Genomic DNA, 20,957 nt, shown 5'->3' with positions numbered 1-20,957 from the left:
CCTGATAGGAACAGAGATGGCAGAGTATGATGCATTTCATGAAGGTAGAAAAAATAAAAAGGGAGGTGGAATGCTATTGGTGATAGAGAAAGAGTTATGTGCATGCAAGGTAGAGATACATTGTGAAATAGTGGTAGCAAATAGGGGGCAAACCCCCTTTCAAGTATTCAAAATTTGAGTAATCAGAATTCAAGGAGAATCAGCCTACCAATCTGGAACTGGGGGGCTTTCCCCCCCTAGTAATATGATAATCTCCAATCTCTTTACTTCTGTGGTAAGGACTGGTATGCATAAATTTGGTCACCACATCATACTCAGTGCTCCAGAGCGAATGAAGAAAGGTTGAAAAAATTCAATTTGCAGAGTCTAAGCAGATAGAAAAGAAAAGGTGCATATGATAAAGACATAAATTGGTAAGAAGTTTTTTGTAGAATGGGAGAATATGGGATAACAAGAGGTCATCCCTGGAAGGTAATATAAAGAGGGTGAGTAGGGGAGTGAGAAGTAAGTTTTTTTACATGGAAAGTAGTGAGGGATTCGAATGCATTGCTTGAAAGTGTAGTGAGTGCAAAGACAGTGAATTCATTTAAGGCACTGTTTGATAAACTGTGTGTGGGAGGGATTTCCCATGATGAGGCTCCTCCATGGAGGTCTGATGATGATGATAATAATAATAATAACCAACATGAATCAAGAAATAATAGAACGGTGATTGAAAACATTCAAGAGGAATTCTATCATAAATACTGATCAATACTTGAAGAAGGAAAGCCATCAGGCACCTGAAATATGGAAAACATTAAAGTAGATAATATTTGACTAGAAATGTTCAAATATGGAAGTATAAAAGTTTTAGTATCTTTTAGTTCCATTTATGTAATGGAACTATTCTGTCTTCTGTCCACTCACTCAAAACCTTGCCAGAGCTGAGACTTAGAGGCACTAGCAGTTCTCTTGCACATTCCCATAACATGTGGACTGACATTTCATCAAACCTCACTGTTGTATTTACATTGCTATTTCTCAATATGCTGATCATCTACAGTAAAGTGTGTAATACACCACTATGTAATTCAGAAAGCAAAGTCAACTTCTGGGTGATTGAAGCAGAGCTATCATAGTATTCATGTATTAAAAAAAGAAAAAAGTAAAACCAAATGTAAGCATTACAGATGCCGTATGGTCACTCCGATGCTATGTGCCACACCAGGCTTCACCATGTAGTCCTGTTGTTTGCTTTTCTGGCGTCTCAACTCTCTGAAGATCAGTCACTCCACACATGCCATCCATTCATCCATCTCATTGATGGTCTACCCCTGCCTCTTTTTCCAGAAACTTTAGCTTCTATTACCGTTCTGAGAGGTCCCCCTTTCATCCTTTCTATGTGTCCAAAATATTTTAACTTTCTTCTGTCAATATCCTTAAGGAGCCTTAACGTTCTACTGTACTTTTCTAACACCCATTCATTTGTACACCTTTCAGTATATGATATCCTCAACAGCCTTCTGTAACACCACATCTCAAAAGCAGATATCCGTTTCTTATCTGACTTCTTTAGGTTCCAAGTCTCACATCTATAAGTTGCTGTTGGAAAAACAGCGGCATCCAAAATCCTCAACTTTGTTCCCATGGAGATAGATCCATCCTTCCAGATTTTAGACAGGTCTCTGACTGTTGTTTTAGCCATTCCTAACCTTTTTCTGATGTCTTCTGAACAGCAATTCTTTACATTAATAATGGATCCCAGGTACTCAAACTTGCTGACTTCCTCAATTCTTTCTCTTAAGGTACACTTGTTTCTCAAGAGCTTCTCTGTTTGTATTTCCTTTGAGAACCATAATCTTTGTCTTGCTAGGATTGAGTTGAAGTCCTCTGTTATTACTGATCTTGTTAACTTTGTCAAGAATTTGTCCTAGTTCTTCCATGTCATTACAAATGAGTACTGTATCATCAGCATACCTCAGATTACTGATCAATCTACCTCCTATCCTAATTCCTGTCCTGAGCTCATCCAATGCCTCACTCATGATGTCCTCTGCATATATACTAAACAAGTGAGGAGAAAGTAAACATCCTTGCCTAACTCCTTTTTGAACTTGAAACCAGTCAGTCAATCCAACATTGACTTTTGATGGAGACTTACTTCATGTAATATACTTCTCGAACAGGACCCTCTGCCTAAGCCCTGAACGCGGCTCTGATTATTCTGCGAGACAGCCGATGCAGCATGAGATGCGTTATAAGGCACAACCATATTAGCATTTTGGAGTGAAGTCACTGCAAGAAGAACATAGTAGGGTTCCAGCAGCCCTTTCCACATAAGATGAAATAGCAAAATAGGAAATTTCGCCCCTAGCTCTTGAATGCTCTAATAGCATTGGGGGGGGGGGGGGAGCAAGAAGGAAAGAAAAAAGGGGAGGGACCAGTCTACAGATAATATTACAGATGTATATTACATGAAGTAAGGCATGATCCAGCATCAGGTACCTCGGATTTGCCATGCCCGTACTCACTAAAGTGAACCCTTGAAGCCACTGAGTTTCTAGGTAACATTTATGATAGTATACTTGAACAGAGGCTAAGAAAAATTGTTGAAGGGAAACCTGGGAAAGAACAAGTTAGGTTGAGGCACAATTGAAGATGATGATGTCAGGAAGGATTTTTCACTTTAAGACAGATAGTTGAGATATCATTGAAATATACTAGTGGATATGATCTTTATTTAATCATCATAATTAAATATGGAAATAGACAACAGAATAAGTACAGTACCATGGCCAGTTGAATAAATTTATATGGAGTAAGAAATTTGCCAAAACACTAACTTAGCAGTATACAAAACATGTTCAAACCAATTTTTTGCTTGTGAATTTGGGAATTGGATTAGAAATAAAGTAGTTAGTCAAAAACCAGAAACAGTAGATATACAAATTTTGAGAAAAATTAAACAGAGGAACAGATGACATCAATGGTAGAATGATATTGAAAATGAAGGTATAAGGAAGAAACTTGATATTGTTAGCACACAAGAATGTGTGAGCAGATCTAAACTAGAGTGGCCACTTGATCAGAAAGGAAGATTTAAGCAAAAACAGAAGAATTAGCAAAAACAGGTGTTGGGATTGCAGAAAAAAAGACTGAGTGCATGACCAAGAACTAGGTGAATTTATGTAATACATTCACTCTAAGAGATCAAAATATAACTTCTGATAGTATTGGAGTTCTGAGGAAAATGGTTGATTGGAAGTTAATAATGATGGAAACTTAATCATGTTGTGCTGTCATAGTATGATGTACATTCATTGAGAATACATATCAGGATTTTATGGTGGTATGATGTATTTATTCATAGAGTAAAGGGAGACAGGAAAAGAAAAAGAGATATACTATCTCTTTTTCTTTTATTAAATTTTTAGTAAATGTGTTAGTAGATCTACAGTAAATACTAATTAATATGCATATTTAAATTTTTTAGAGAGTTACAATTAAAATTATAATCAAAATTATTTACAAACATATAGCTGCAAAATTTCTCGATAAAAACCACCACCTTTGCAAGGAGTTGCCCGGTGTTGTACCACCTTACCCCAGTCCTAAAGATACTTTCAGGCGCAAACTTTGTTTGCTCACGCTTGGATAAAGGATTAAACTAAATTTATTATAGTCTAACCAAGTGAAAAATAAACTATCAGAAGTTCTCCATGTTGCAGATAGAGTGTAAACAGAGAAGAGCAGTTGGCTTATGCAGCACATTGCCTGAGAGTGCAGAAACAACAACTGTTAATGTGTTTAAGCAAAACAAGTTATAATAAAATATTTTCCAATCATTAATACCAGTACTAAGATGGGAAAAAAGATATGTTCTACTAAGTAGAGTCCCTTCATGCACAAATTATAGATTATCAGCGATGTCTATCCTTGTTCAGAAGTGATGTAATGTGGCACTTTGTTTATGCACTAGCCATACTCTAAATCAGTATTATTGACCTTGACACTACACAGAAAATCTAAAAACAAACTTCAGCGGCAGTTAGTAACACCCATTTTATTATTATCATTATTATTATTTGGTAACCTCCATGAAGTCAACAGGCCCACTCAACCAGCAACATGTCTGTCATAATGAGCTTTGAAATTATTTACACTACCTGCACTCACAACACACTCAGGCAATGCATTCCACTCACTAACAACTCTCCATGTAAAAAATCTATTCCTTGCACTCTTCTTCACCATATCTTTATACAATGTCCAGTGATGACCTTTTCATTCTTCTCATCTTAACATCTACTATTTTTATAAGTTCTTCTGTATTAATCTAGTAGAGTCCCTTAACTAACTTGAAGGTCTCTATCATATCTCCTCTTTTCCTCATATCCACCAATCTCTGTAATCCACATTCTCTCAAATGCTCTTCATAACCAACATTCCAGTCCTGATATCACTTTGGTTAATTGTCTTTGGACCCTCTCTAGTATTTCCACATCACAATGAAAACTAGGTGACCAAATCTGAGCACAATAGTCCATATGAGTTCTGACCAATGCCTTATATAGAGGCACCACTACCTCCTTATCCCTATATGTCAATATACTTTTTATCATAGCAGAAATATGATGTGCAGTCTTTACAACACGGGTGATGTTTCCCCATAACTTCAGTCCACTGTCTACCATCACTCCAAGATCTCGAATCTCATCCACTTCCCGAAGCACAGTTCTACCAAGGTAAAAGTCTATTCAAATCTTGCTATAGAGCAGGCCTGCACAACTTGATTGTCTTTGAGGGCCAAACCCAACTTGGACCACCTGACCAAGGGCCAGATCACTTCTGACCTTGAATCTTAGACTAGTCCACTGCAGCTAAACTTAAGTAAATTTGTTAGTAGGTCTACAGTAAATACTAATTAATATGCATATTTAGATTTTTTAGAGAGTTACAATTAAAATTATAATCAAAATTATTTACAGACATATAGCTGCAAAATTTCTCCATAAAAACCACCACCTTTGCAACTAGTTGCCTGATGTTGTACCACCTTACCCCAGTCCTGAAGATACTTTCAGGCACAAACTTTATTTGCTCACGCTTGGATAAAGGATTAAACTAAATTTATTATAGTCTAACCAAGTGAAAAATAAACTTTCAACATCTTTCTCTAAATCTAGAGTAATTTAATAAAAAGGTGGCACACCGTTTGACAACTCCTATAGGTAGAGATGACCTTGCTAATGCTTCTGCCAGGTATCTCCATTTGGGCCTGGCTCCCACTGAAGAGACCTCAATTAAGGTCGAAACCTAGTCTGGGTAGTGGCCCTTCTCTTAATGCATAACATTATACATATCTGCAAGGAGATGACAAAACTTTACACAGCTCAACCAACGTACATCAGTGTGGTATGGTAGATCCCCGTAATTGGCATCATTTTCTTCTAGAAATGCCTGAAACATTCTGTGTTTCAAACCCCGAACTTGAATATAGTTGACCAGAGCAAATACTACTTTAATCACATGATCAAACTGCAAAACCTTTGAACATAACACCTGCTGATGAATTAGGCAGTGAAATTTTGTCATTGGTTTACCTGCATACTATTCAATAAATGTTACAGCACCAACATTTTTTCCACACATAGATGGGACACCATCAATGCAAACTCCTACTGAATTCTTGAAATTTAAGGATAGTTTTTTGGTTACGCACATCTTTACATTTTCTGTGATCTCCTTTCCTGTTGTTCTTCCTTTCATTGAACACAAACCAGCAAGCTCCTCTGTCACCTCAAAATTCTTATTAATGCCTCTTCTTCAAGTGTCATCTCCTAGAAGGAGGTTGTCAACCATGTCACAGAACCTTTTTCTTTCTTATGCTGCTCTGGAACATTTTTGGTAATTCAAGCCAGTCCAGTCATCAATGTCTTTGAACCACATTCTCCTGGGTCTACCTCTCCCTCTTTTTCCATCCAATTTCCCTTCTAATATTAATTTCTGAATGCCTTCTTGTCTGGTTTGATGTCCAAAATATTTAAGTTTTTGCTCTTTAATTATTTTCATTAATGTTCTTTTCATTTTTGCTTTCTTTAAAACATCTTCGTTTTTCATTTTCTCTGTCCATGGTATTTTCAACATTCTTCTGATGGTCCACATTTCGAAAGCTTCTAATTTTTTCTCTGCTTCTTTATTTAGAGTCCAAGTTTCACTGTTGTAGAGAAGGCTTGACCAGATATAGCATTTTATTAATCTTTTTCTTGTGTCTATATTAATGTCTCTGGATGTTAGAACAGTTTTCATATCAGTAAAGGCTTTTCTTGCTATCTCTATTCTTCTTTTTATTTCTTTAAGGGAATTTCCTTTGTTTGTAAACATTTGTCCCAAATATATAAAAGACTGAACCTGTTCAATTTTCTTTCTGTTAACAATTATGTTCAATTTTCTTTCTGTTAACAATTATGTTCAATTTTCTTTCTGTTAACAATTATGTTCAGTTTCTTATTTATTGGTTCTTTTGATATAATCATGCACTTCGTTTTCTTTAGGTTAATAATTAGTAACATGTCGACGCTTCTGTTGTAAATTTCTGTGATTAAGTTTTGAAGATCATCTTCAGATTCAGCTATAAGAACTGTGTCACCTGCATACCTGAAGTTGTTGAAGTTCCTACCTCCGACTTTTACACCCTTCATTTGTGAAATATTTTTAAAAACTTGCTCACTATATATATTGTACAGTAAGGGTGATAAGACACATCCTTGCATTACTCCTTTTTTGATTTCAAAGTTACGAGATTATAATAAATTTAGTTTAATCCTTTATCCAAGTGTGAGCAAACAAAGTTTGCACCTGAAAGTATCTTCAGGACTGGGATAAGGTGGTACAACATCATCAAAAAAAAAAAAAAAAGTTACCAGAATATGTATTTTTATATCTTATTGAGGCCATTTGATTCCACTATATATTTGTAATTATACGTAGATCTTTTCCTTTTAACCCATTATTCTGTATGGTATGTATTAATTTCTTGTGATCTATTGAATCAAATGCTTTGGTGTAATCAATAAAACAAAGATATATGCTTTCCTGGTTGTCAAGGCTTCTTTCACATAATGTTTTCAAATTGAAGATTCCTTCTCTTGTACCTTTGTCTTTTTGAAAACCTGATTGAGTGTCTTCTATTTCTACTGACAAAGTGCCTTTTATTCTTTCTAAGATTATTCTCAGTAGTAATTTTGTAACATGGCTTGTTAAACTTATTAGTCTATATTCAAAAGTTCTTAGAATTTTGGAAATAGTGACAAAGATGGATTTCCTTAGATCATCAGGGATGTATCCTGAATAATAGATGTTATTAAAAATTACCTTTAGGTCATTAAGTGTATTTTCATTTACTTTCTTTAACAATTCAATAGGGATCTGATCAGGGCCTGATGTTTTACCTGTTTTAATTTGGCTTAGAGCATATTCTATTTCTTCATATGTAATTGGTTCACCATCTATATTTTGTATATCTGGTGTGTCTGTGCGATCAGAGTCAAATAATAGATATAATGTGTCTCTAGTAGCATTTTTCCATTTTGGTCTTTTATACAAGGATTATGGTTGAAATTTTACTTTTTATTTGTCAGGGCTTGGATTGATTTATGCATTTCTTTACTATTGTGTTTCTTGTCCAATTCCTCTATTTCTTTACATTTTTCATTTAGCCACTTGTCTAGCCTTCCTGCATTCATTTTTTATAATTTTACTGAGTGTTCTATACTGTTGTGTACTTTTCTTTTTTCATCTTTCATTCATAAGTTCTAGTATTGATTCAGTCATCCAGGATTTTTTCTTATTGTATTTAATTTTTGGGATAACCTCGTTAGCTGTCTTATATATTGCACTTCTAAAATTTGACCACCTGTTTACAATTTCCTCTGTGTTACAAAGTATATTGTCTTCTGTTTTATATCCTACATGATCTAATTTCTTCCTAATTTCTGAGTTAAACACCATTATGATGTCAGGTATATTCAGAGCTGTGAAGTCAAGTCTTTCAGTATGATTGTTTTTAGAAATGTTTTTTAGTTTAATTTTTAAAGTGGACACAACAGGGTTATGGTCTGAACCTATATCAGCACCTGGGTATATTTTTATGTTGATTATATTATTTTTGTATCTATTATTTATCATTATGAAATCTATTTGGTTTCTTATGGAGTTATCTGGGTTTGTCCAAGTATACAGTCTGCGCTTTGGATGTTGAAAGAAAGTATTCATTATGCGCAAGTTGTTTTGAATGCAGAATTGTATCAATCTCTCATCTCTTTCATTTCTGTCGCCTAGTCCAAATTTTCCAACAACTGGATTTTCTTCCCCTTCTCCAACCTTTGCATTCAAGTCACCCATCACTATGAGTATCTCATTTGATTTTACATATTCTATAGATTTTTGTAAGTTATTATAAAAATCTTCTATTTCTTCATCATTGTGATTCATCATAGGGACATAAACATGGATAATTATGATGTTAAAAGGCTTTGCAGCTAATTTAATAAGTATTATTCTTTCGTTTATGGGTCACAGCCCCATTACACATTTAAAGATGTCTTTCTTAATCATGAAACCCACTCCATATTCATGCTTCTCTCCACCAGAATATACAAATGTAAATCCATCTTTCTCTAGTTTGCCCATGTTAGGCCATCTTGTTTCACTAATTCCCATCACATCAACTTTAAGCCTTTTTATTTCCTGTATAAGGTTGTCAAAATTCCCTAGTTTATATAATATTCTCACGTTCCAAGTTCCAATTTTCAAATCATACGTGACAAAGTGATATTTTCAAAATTATATTTCTTATCAGGACACAATTCGGAAACGGCAATCATCAGACACTTTTTTATCAACTCTTCCTCAGTAAATGGTTTGCCAGCACAAACTATTGTGATATTTTTAAGCTTACCTTTATGGCAACTTCATTTGGCTTGTTGCTCACTGCTAAGGACTTTCAGTAACTTTGCTGCTTTTATTTGCTTTTCACTTACATCCAACTTGCCAAGGTTAGGCTATTTCGATTCAAAATGATGTCTCAGATTGTACTCTTTCGGCACAGCGATAGATTCCCAGCAAACAATGCACACGATTTTGTCCTTAAATAACGTAAAAAAATTTTGTTTGTCCACTCTGTTAAATGCTTGATGTTCTGAACCTATTTTATACTTTTTACTTAAGATCATTGTGTCGAGATTGACAATATTAATTACAAAAAACTAATGATGAAAAGCTTACAATAATGCAGGTTATGATAACAGTTATGTAATGTATTGCTCCAGCTACAACCAACACTACACTGACAAAGCCAGTCAAGGCATGTCCAACTTTGTGTAATACGATTCGTCTCGTTTGTAGATATCAAGTCATTATCACGGAGATGTAACTTTGAATTGCCTCGCAGCGACACTAGCACTATCAAAACCTCCAAGTGATTGTAATAATTTTATATTAAATATGACAGTGGGAATCACTCCAAATTCAATTTATCGAATTTGAAATTTGAAATTGAAAGAAACATGATTGTGGCATTAATCGCATGAAATGTAAACATGCAGAGTCTTGGTAAAAATTTAATTCAACGCTAGGAAAAAATCATCTAATTTCATATTCCCCGTATGATTAAATAATTTCAATCAGGCAGTAGGGCCAAAATAAATAGCATAGCAGGCTGTGCAGGCCCGCTATAGAGAATTAACATTAGCACTACTCCTGATAATCCTACCTAACTTTACAGCATTGGCAAATATTTGAAGATCCCTGGTCAATCGACATGAAATATTGTTTAAATAAGAGATTATTGATTATACCGGCTGCACCAATTGTTTTGATAATTATCAGTCCTATTGGCTGCACCATTTTGTTATTAAGAGATTTTAATTATATAATTATTTTGATAATTATCTATCATTTGTTATGAGAATTTCTTTATAACGATTATTTCTAATTTCCAAGTGTTTTTATTTATATGCACACGGGTTCAATTCCGATTGGTTCAATGACTTTACTATTTCTTTCAGAATCCGAAAAATCACTGACTCAAGACCAAATACAAAATATACACATTTAATAAAATGAAAACAATTATACACTTCAAATAAAATTACACAACTAACTACAAAATTAACTGGATCCAAGGCCTTTTGAAATAAACTTACACTTTAGAGATCACCCATTCTCTGACTCATTCTATTACTGGTTTATTTAACATATACTTAATCACATTTACTAGACTAAACACTTTGTTTACACAATAACAAAATGTTCATAGTCATCTTTGTTATAAGGCCTTTTTCTGAAGATATAAAATTCTCTTCTTCTTTTTCCATAGAATCCTTTCTCATCACCCTTATGTAGCACACATTATTCCTCCTCACTCTGAAGTAAGATATTCTGAATTCACTGAAGTATACCTCATGCAGTTCAATTTTTGTTAATTTTTGTACCAGAAAAAAAAGTTTATTCTACTGCTTTATCTAAGTTGCTAAATTCCATCTCCTTTTCCAGTAGAAATAACAGATAGATCCGGCATCCTTAAAACATGATTTACAATCAGCGTTTCCTCGAACATTCCTATAGAACATCAATCGCAATATTTTCTTTTATTTACCAATGTTTATTTACAGTCTTAACTCCTCCACTTTAAAGGCTCACAATTCAACGATTACTTTTTGGAATCTTTTATTAATATGCCCCTGACTATCACATAAAAAATTAATTTCCTAAGAACAAAATTTTACCGGCTTGCATTCTTAAACTTCCATTAGCTCTCTTGTTTTTCCTCCGTTACCTCGATACCAAACACTCTCTTGTTATTTCCATTATCTTGAAATGCTCTCTCTGTTAGCCGTCAATCACCCATCAAACTCTTTGGCGAGGATCACTCCATGAAAGTGGCAAGCAAGAAGTTATGTATAATGACTGATGTGTCGTCTCCGTTAGCGTTACGAGAATGTCTTCACAAAACGCAGCACTTAATAATTTTAAACCACAATAAAATTTTCGAAAGTAACACCACTATCCAAATCCAGTAAGTTCTTAATTTTTTTTTAATACTTCACATTTCATTTTGACAAAATAACATCAATAACATGGCGGCAATGCGTGTTATGAAACAAAAACTAATAATGTACTAACATAAACAATTTATAAAAATATTCAGAATTTTTAAATTATGACTATTTTTATGATATCATTAACAAAAAAAGTGGGGTGCTTAAGGTCCAAAGCTGTAGAACTGAGAGGAGACCTCCACATAGCCTTTAAAGGAATGCGGAGAACCGACCAGGGCTTCTGACCTAATGTCCAATCCTCACTTTCTCGTGGTGCACCTGTTGGGTATCTACTTGGATACTGAACGAATGAGGATGGGCTGGCAATTTGGGATTTAGCCGACCAAACTGTATTCTTATTGGTTAAACCAAAATAAAAAATGATGGTATCCTATACACCCCTTGAGGGTACATGGCAGGAATTTGATGAAGTCGGAACATAAATTAGCTATTTACAAGACAGTGTTCAAACCAGTTTTATCTTATGGATCTGAGAGCTGGGTCAGAAGTAAAACACTTGCCCAAAGACTAGAGACTGCAGATATGAGAGTCCTGAGAAAGATTATAGGCGTGAGCAGATGGCATGGCAATATATTAAAACCGAGGATATTAGGAAAGAACTTGACATTGTCAACATCCAGGAATGCGTTAGCAGAGCTAATCTCAGGTGGTATGGTCACTTAAACAGAATGGGCGAAGAAAGATTAGCAAAACAAGTGTTCTCTGCCAGATTGGCAGGAAAACTACCCAGAGGAAGATCAAGATAGGTGGATTGATACGCTACAAAGTGCCTTAGACGATAGAAATATAAGATCTGATAATGTTGGAGTCTTGACAAGTAAAACAGACTGATTTGGAGGAAAATTGTAGATAGGAAGTTAGTAATGATGTAATATTTTTCATGTAGTTCTGTCATATCCTGTACACCCCTTGAGGGTACATGGCAGGAATTTGATGATGATGATGATGATTAACAAAAAAGTTAAACAGTAGGGACCAAAGAACAGAACTATAAGGCACACCAATGGTCACCTTCCTTTTCTGAGATGCAGCTCCATCATATATATATAATTTGCTGGTATCATTCAGAAAGCCAATCTTTGATCCACCAATATACTGTCTTTTGTGACCACATTTTTATTAAAAAAGATTGTTTTTTAAAACTATACAAGTACTAAAAAACAAACCCAACAAGTTTCGTTAGTCGTCAGACTAACATCTTCAAGGGTAAAGAGAACTAACAGTTTAAAGCACAAACTATAAGAAATTACGAAAAAACTAACAAATGAACTTGTTTTTTCGTAATTTCTTATAGTTGTGTTTTAAACTGTTAGTTCCCTTTACCCGTGAAGATGTTAGTCTGATGACTAACTAAACTTGTCAGGTTTGTTTTTTAGTACTTGTTTAGTTTAAAAAACAGTATTTTTTAATAAAAATGTGGTCACTAAACCGGAATAATTCGATTGAACTTCTTAACCACAGAAACCTCTGCATGATTACAATATACCATATATTCGTATCCTCTGCAGCTTGTACACCATCTTATCATGTGGTAATCTATCAAATGTTTGCAAAGTCCAAGAATATCACCGTGTATGATGCACCCTTATCCAGCACATTCGTCACCTTATCATAAAACATAAGCAGATGGCTAAAACAAGACCACCTCTTCACAAACCCATGCTGACCATCATAGAGAATCTTATGCCGATCAACCCAATCCTATAACTTCCCACTGCAAGACTTTCATTAAATAATCAGGACAAGAACTAACCCTTTTGCACATTCTTTAAAAATACTGGGTTATATGTCATCCATTCCCATACCCTTATTAACATCTAATCCAAGCAACACTTGATGCACCTCTGATTCTGTCACCTTTAATTCTCCTAATTCTTGCCACCCTTCTACATGTTGCACAGCATCACTCATACTATTAAGATATACACTAATTATGTGTTTGTTAAATAATTTCACTATATCATATGCTACAGTTACCCTGCCACCATAACTATCCACCAGTATCAACCTGCATAATTATTTTTCCTTAATATTTGGCTTTGACCTGACTGGCCAATCTCCTCTCATATTCTACTTTTTCTTTTTTAACCATGCTTGTCACTTTTCTGTCTGCACTTTATATTCTTCATGAATCTGTTCACTGCCTTGTACTGCCTTCATAACAACTTCTTTTTAACACTGCTTGCTTGATTTCACTGTTCATTCATCTCACTACCACTCTAGTAATTTGCTTATCTCTTTGCTATGCATTGCTTGCATTAGATACTGCTTTACATTTCTGATGCACTGTCAACATCTTTTCTACACAGTTCATCAACCTAATGTACTGATGCTCATGATCACTTTCACCAACAGTTGTCAGTGTTGATATCTTATACACAACCACATCCCGTGAGGATATCACCAAATCCAGAGGCATAGCTAGAGGGGGGGGGTCGGTCCACCCCAGCGGCACTTTGAACATTTTTGAACTTTTGCAGTAATTCTAGAAGATAGTCTCGAGAACTCAGTTCCAACTATTGTAATACTACAGCGAATTTTCCAGACAATTGCTGTAAGTGTTGCTAGTTGTGAGAGGAGTGTTTCTAAATAAAATTGATTAAGAATTACCTACATTACTATGAAATAGATTTCGACAATGTCATCGATGATTTTGCTAACAGAAAAGCAAGAAAAATAACATTTTAGAATGTTGAAATTAAAGTTTTACTTCAAAAATAAACAGTGTTTTAATTTATTTCCCTATATGTCGTTTTGATTTTTTGTAGTATTTTTGGTGTGTATTGAGGAAAGGAAAAACAGCAGAAAGGAGCGATGACAAGGGACCATCCCTGGAGGTTACGAAAGGAAACTGTGAGCAAAAGGGTAAGGAGTGGTTTCTTTGCATGGAGGGTGGTTGAACCATGGAATGCATGGAATGCATTGCCTAATAGAGTGGTGAGAGCGAGAATGGTCAATGAGTTTAAGGAGTGGTATGATAGACTTTGTGTTTCCTAGGAGGGACCTCCCACAATGAGTCTTGATAGACTTTGTGTTTCCCAGGAAGGACCTCTCATGATGAGTCTTTTGACTCCATGCAGGCCTGAATAATAATAATAATACTATTTATTGATCTCAACTTCACACCAAGCAACTTCAAAATCTTCACGCATACTACTATTTTCCATATCCACTCTTGAAGGACACAATTCCTCTGATATCCCCCCCCCCTCTCTTCTATCTTCCTATCCTTTCAGAAAATTCTATAACCTAAAGTCAATTCTGACAGTATATCGTCCTCAGCCAACCAAGTTTCAATTATGCCAATTATCTTTGGGCATACTGATTCAATCAATTCTATAAACTCAGCCCTTTATTTCTGATATTCCATACATTAGTTTAAAAGCATAACAAGTGTCCACTCTTGGTAGCCATCCCATCAACACAATAATTCTTTACTCTCTTTGCTATAGTGTGCTTCTGTCTTCATTCTCACCATCCCCATTTTCCTGATCCAGACACTGATTTTTATTTATATTATTATCATTCTACCATTTTGTATTGCATCACTTTGCTTTCCTATAATCACTTCCTTACCTTTTATATTCATCCTCTTCCCATCCTTCCAAACCTTGTTCTCAACCTTTGTTTAACTCTTAGTGGTACTAATTTCATGTGAACCCTGTGCACTCTTATTAAATGACAGTTGCTCCAAATGACACCAAATCTATTCAAATGTAATCCATCTGATTTGAACCATTCTAACTTCCCTTCGAATTCATTAAATGCATTCACAAATTGAATGCATGGAATACATTCTCAGCTTGACAATTCAGCCATCTTGTCATTCAGTATCACTGCTTTTCTTTTCAGTTCACTACTGTCATATTTTCGGAAGTTAGTTGCTGTCGCGATATAATATATGTTGGTACCGTCAGAATCGAACGCGTAACGGTGGAAGACAAAACGAAGCTAAGTTACTTTGTATTTAGTTATATTTCATTTTATTTAATTATATTAGTACTTAAATGTTCTGATGTTTGTACTTTTTTCCCCTCTTATTTATTAATTGAATAATTATTAAGGATTACGCTACTCGGCAGTAAGGAATGATGGTGGATTCAGCAGCAGTCGCAAGTGACGTAACGCCAAGTCCTCCGCCATTTAAGAACTCGATTATTAGCAATATCATAAGGGACTTTGTGGCATGCAGTACTTGCGGCATGTATGCTTCTAAGGAATTACATATGTGGTTTGTTAAAGAGAGTGGAGAGCGTATGTGCGCAAAATGCAGGCAGTTGGAGGAAATAACTACATTAGATATATCGATATCCGACTTTGTTGCTCCAGGAACGGAGAATGAATGTAGGAAGACGAGTAGTATGATAGGAGAGAATGAGAAAATAATGGTTGATAGTGTGGAAGGTGTGAGTGACTGTGGAAGTTTAGGAGATGGTTTTGTTTGGGAGAGTGAATTTAGATTAAGAGTGACTGACCTGCAGCGGGAGATAGATGAGTTGAAAGAGGAGGTGGAATGTCTAGTGAATGAGAGCAGAAGTATGAAAGATAAGATTAGGAGAATGGAAGAGATGAATGCAAGGCGAATCAGAGTAGGAGAGAGAGAGAATTTAAGGAGTATGAGTGAGAGGTATGGGGGTGCTAGAAGAGGAGAGATTGGAAACAGTAGAAGAGAAGGAATGAGAGAGAGGTATGGGAATGCTAGCAGACGAGAGGATGAAAACAGTAGGAGAGACGGAATGAGAGAGAGATATGGAAGTGCTAGAAGAGGAGAGAATGGAAACGGTAGGAGAGATGGAATGAGAGAGAGGTATGGGAATGCTAGAAGACGAGCGGATGGAAACAGTAGTAGGAGAGACAGAATGAGAGAGGGATATGGAAGTGCTAGAAGTGGAGAAAATGGAAACAGTAGGAGAGAGGGAATGAGAGAGATGTATGGGAGTGCTAGAAGAGGAGAGAATGGAAACAGTAGAAGAGAGAGGTATGGGAATGAAAGAAGAGGAGAGAATGGAAACAATAGGAGCGATGGAATGGTAAGAGGTATAATGTATGGTGACTCAATGATCCGTGGTGTTCAGGATAGGATGCGTGAGGAGTGTTTGCCAGGAGGAACAATAGAAAGGGTGGCTATGGCAATTAAGAGAAGTGAAAGGGTGGATGAGATGATTGTGATGGTAGGAACGAATGACTTGAGTGGTAATGTAAGTCGGGCAGCGAGAGATATGAGATTTTTGCTTGAGACTGTACGGAAGAAGACAGAGAGAGGAAAAATAGTGTGCGTGTTGCCTAGGTATGATAATGATGAGCTGAGCAGAAGAGCGGTGATATTGAATGGCATAATAGCGAGAATGTGTGACAAGAGAGGACTGGTATATGTGGATGCTTGGAGTGCGTTTGAGGAAAGAGAGGAGTTGTTTGCGAGAGACCGTTTGCATTTGAATGAGGAAGCACGTAGGCATCTGGAGAGATTGCTGTTCTGAACGAGTCAGTGTGTCCCAGGGAGGATGATAGCAGGGGTGGCCTCTTGTGGGAATGGATACTTGGGAGAAGGGAGACAATGTCAGGTAAGACTGAGCCCAGTGGAGTCTAGAAGGGATAATGCTGGGTATAGAAACAATGGCATTTATATGCTGTATACTAATGCCAGGAGTATCCGGAATAAGGGAGAGGAATTGGTGGCGCAGATAGCATCAGCCTGGCCAAAAATTATTGCGATCACTGAGACGTGGTTGACAGAAGGGGATATAAAAACAGGAATAGAAGTCACTGGGTATAGCATTTTTCGCCAGGATAGGAGGGGAAAGCATGGTGGTGGGGTGCTGCTTATGATAAGTGATGACCTATGTCCTCTAAGAGTGGAGAATTTGGAAGGTAGTGAGACAAATGATTTTGAGAGCGTATGGTGTGAGGTAGAGGTAGGCAAGACAGGATATTTAGTGGGGTGTTGCTACAGACCCAGGAGCACAGAGGATGGGGACCAGGAGATGTTTAGACAGCTAAGTTTGGCAAGTGCAAGAAGAATGATTGTTATGGGAGATTTTAACTTCAGTAGTATAAATTGGAGAGAGGAAGATGCATGTAACAATAGGGGAATGGAATTTCTAGAATTCTTGAGGGACAAATGTCTTAGGCAACATGTAACAGAGGGAACAAGAGGTTCAAAAGTTTTGGATTTGGTTATAGCATCAGAAGAGTTGATAATAACTGAGTTGACGTCTCTCCCACCAGTTGGAGAGAGTGACCATATGGTTTTGACTTGGAAAATGAATAGACATGCAGGAGTATCAAAGAGACGGGAACTTATGTGGAATTATAAGGCAGGTGATTATAATAGTCTTAGACGTCAACTTCGGGAAGTTTCATGGAGGGAGGAATTGGAAGGCCGGGATATCACCAGTGCGTGGGAAATTGTGAAAGAATATTTGTTATCAGCAATGGTAAGTTGTATACCACGAGTGAAGAAGAGGGCGCAATTTGGAGTAAAGTGGATGACAAACAATATTAAACAGGAATTGCATGCGAAAAAGAGGCTATGGAAGAGATATAAGGAGACAGGTGAAGAGATGCATGAGGAATATAAGACACAGGCCAGAAGAGTGACTCGTGTGGTAAGGAAAGCGAAACTGGAATATGAGAGGAGATTGGCCCTAAGATCCAAAGAAAATCCTAGGGAATTTTTTAGCTATGTGGCCAGTAGGAGGAGAAATGACTGTGGAAGAATGATATTGTGGGATAAAAATGGGAATAGAGTGACTGATGCAGAGGACATAGTGGAATTGTTCAATGAACACTTTATTGGAGTATTTCATCCTAGAGGAGTCAGTTTTAATGCTAGAGGGATAGGACTGGTACGAGGTCTGGAGGTACAGGAGGAGAGTGTGTTTCAGATACTGAGTACTCTGGATGTCAGTAAAGCTGTGGGACTGGATGGTATTTCGCCACGAGTTTTGAGAGAATGTGCTAGGGAATTGACAATACCTTTAACGTGGCTTTTCAATGAAAGTCTGGCTTTGGCAAAGGTGCCCAGGGAATGGAAGGAAGGTAAGATAGTGCCATTGCATAAGGGTGGTAACAGACTGGAAGTGTCTAATTATAGGCCAGTCTGTGTGTCATCAGTAGTTGTTAAGATCTTGGAGAAAGTAGTGAGGGACCGTGTACAGCATTGGGCAGATGAGGGTAATGTTATCTGTGAGAATCAACATGGATTTGTGAAAGGACGCTCTTGTTTTAGCAATATGCTAGCCTTTTATAATAAAGTTACAAGAGCATTAGATGAGGGAAAGGCATATACTGCAATTTTCTTAGACTTGGCGAAGGCATTTGACAGGGTGCCACATGATAAGCTGATATTTAAGTTGCAGCACATGGGTCTGGATGTCAGATTGGTCAACTGGATTCAGGATTGGCTGTCTGATAGGTATCAGAGAGTTGTGTATGGTGGAGCAGTTTCCAGGAGGCAGAGGGTTACAAGTGGGGTCCCACAGGGCTCAGTACTAGGACCTATATTGTTTAACCTTTATATCAATGACATAGCCAGTGGATTGCAGGGGGATATTCAGTTGTTTGCGGATGATGCGAAGCTTGGAAGGATTATTAGTAATAGTGCAGATGTGGTAGCCCTGCAAGAGGATTTAAATAAGCTAGATAGATGGGCAAATGAATGGGGGTGTCAGTTTAATGCAGCAAAATGTAAGGTCTTGAGGTTTGGGAAACATCGATGGGATGCTGCATACTCTATGGGAGGAGTTATACTGGAGGAAGTAGGGGAGACAAGAGATCTGGGGTTGATGATTGATAGAAACCTGAAGTTTAGGGGACATATTGCAAAGGTGGTGAAGGTAACACAGAGGATTGCTGCTATTATGAGAAGGACACTGACCTGCAGAGATAAGAGGGTTATCATTCCGTTGTATAAGTCTCTGATCAGACCACACTTGGACTATTGTTCTCAGATTTGGTCCCCAGGATTTGAAGGGGATAAATTAACTGTGGAAAGGATACAAAGACGGATGACAAAGATGGTTTCAGGACTGTACAAGGATAGTTATGAGGATCGGCTGAGAGAATGTGGACTGCAGAGTTTGGTGGATAGAAGAAGGAGAGGTGATATGATTGAGACTTTTAAACTGTTGAGAGGTGGTTACAGGGTTGACACTGGGGAGTTCTTTCGCTTGGTTGATCAGCGGGAAGGAGTGATGACAAGAGGCCATCCCTGGAAGTTACGAAAGGAAACTGTGAGCAAGAGGGTAAGGAGTGGTTTCTTTGTGTGGAGGGTGGTTGAGCCGTGGAATGCATTGCCTGATGGAGTGGTGGGAGTGAGAACGGTCAGTGGGTTTAAGGAGTGGTATGATAAACTTTGTGTTTCTCAGGGGGGGACTTCCCCTCGATGATTCTTGACAGACTTTATGTCTTAGAAAGGACCTCCCTCGATGAGTCTTTTGACTCCTTGGAGGCCTGAATAATAATAATAATAATAATAATAATAATATTTAGGCAACAAACTAACCACTTTTCCATGACACTATTATTCTTCACTTCCTGCAACAACTTCTGCAAATCCCTTTCCCTCTATTCAAGTTGTTTGTGCCCACCACTGCCACTAATTCTGATTCCCATTCTTTCCTTGTGTGCAAACACCTGATATTCACTTTATTTTTACACCTGTAAAACATGTCTTATGCACTTTGTTTATTACCACACCTTTAATGATTGAGTCACCATATAAAGCAACCCTATCATCTATATATATACTTGATTCTTCTTAACCTCCTTGTCATTTACATTAGTTATGCTCTTCTTTAAATGTTCAGTTTCCTCCTCCATACATTTAACCTGACTCTTCGTTTTCATTAACTATTGCCTAAGTTCTTCCATGTCACTTCTGTTATTGCCGTTGCAAGCACTCCCATCCATTTTCTGATTATTCTTGCTAACACTGTTCTCATTTTTGGAATGTCCTAGCCTTTCATCACACTTCTCACATACCATAATACATTCCTATTTATCATTCAATCTAACATTTTAACCTGAATTCAGGGTTCTTTTCCAAGTTTTCTTCCACAATTTGGTATTGTGGTTCTAAAAGTATTTGCTTCGGTTGTTATTTTGATTAACATGGAGGTGCCATTAACATTACAAAAATGGCAGCAGTGGCATCAAAGATGCATACACCTGCAGTACAGAAGGTTTCAACTCAGAGATCAAGTTTTTCCCTAGACTTTTTTGCAGTGAATTAGATGCAACAATTGTTTTATGTGTACGTTTTTAGATGCATAAAGTCAGGAAGAAAACTTGGAAAAGAACCATCTGAATTTGGCTGAACAGGTTTTTCATGATTAGATTTTTGCTTTATAACAAATAATTGATAAATCTGGAGAACATAACAGGGTTTGTTACTTGAGTTTTAGCAATGTAACATCATCTGTATAAAGTAAATGGCTGAGATTAACATTTTTAATTTTGATATCATATTTTAATGCCAGTCTGCATGGTTAGCCTAGTGGCTGTGCACTTCGCAACCATATGCCTGGGGAAGGAGTGTCCTAGGTTCAATTCCCATCGGTGATGCAAGGAGCTGAAGGATCTTCCTCAGCTATAGCCAAGTTAGCTGGTCTTGAGCATGGACAGTAAGGTTTTTCCCCAGTTTATCCTGGGGTTTTTCATCCTGTAAAGCAGGCAATCCGGCCTTGAGAACTCAACACTATGAACATAGGATACACCAGGGTGTAGGGCTGACCATCCTATCCTGTGAATGATTGAGGTCCAATGACTAATAAACCCTCGACACAGCAAGGTAAAAGAAGGAAAAAGGAAGATGAGATGATGACATGAGATTTTAATGCCACTTACTTTAATAAT

General features: G+C 36.9%; 1 protein-coding gene across 4 annotated transcripts in view; it reads left to right on the top strand.

The window, feature by feature from the left end:
* LOC150099031 (serine/threonine-protein kinase Nek8-like) overlaps positions 1–20,957 on the top strand; it is a 1,046,903-nt gene that overhangs the window by 465,456 nt on the left and 560,490 nt on the right. The gene's annotated exons all lie outside the window — the stretch shown is intronic.

This window comes from Typopeltis vanoorti, chromosome 15, assembly GCF_054136105.1.
Source record: "Typopeltis vanoorti isolate ZY-2024b chromosome 15, IOZ_Tvanoo_1.0, whole genome shotgun sequence".
NCBI lineage: Eukaryota > Metazoa > Arthropoda > Arachnida > Uropygi > Thelyphonidae > Typopeltis > Typopeltis vanoorti.
The sequence above is the reverse complement of the archived record's forward strand: the minus strand, read 5'-3'. Positions and strand labels throughout refer to the sequence as shown.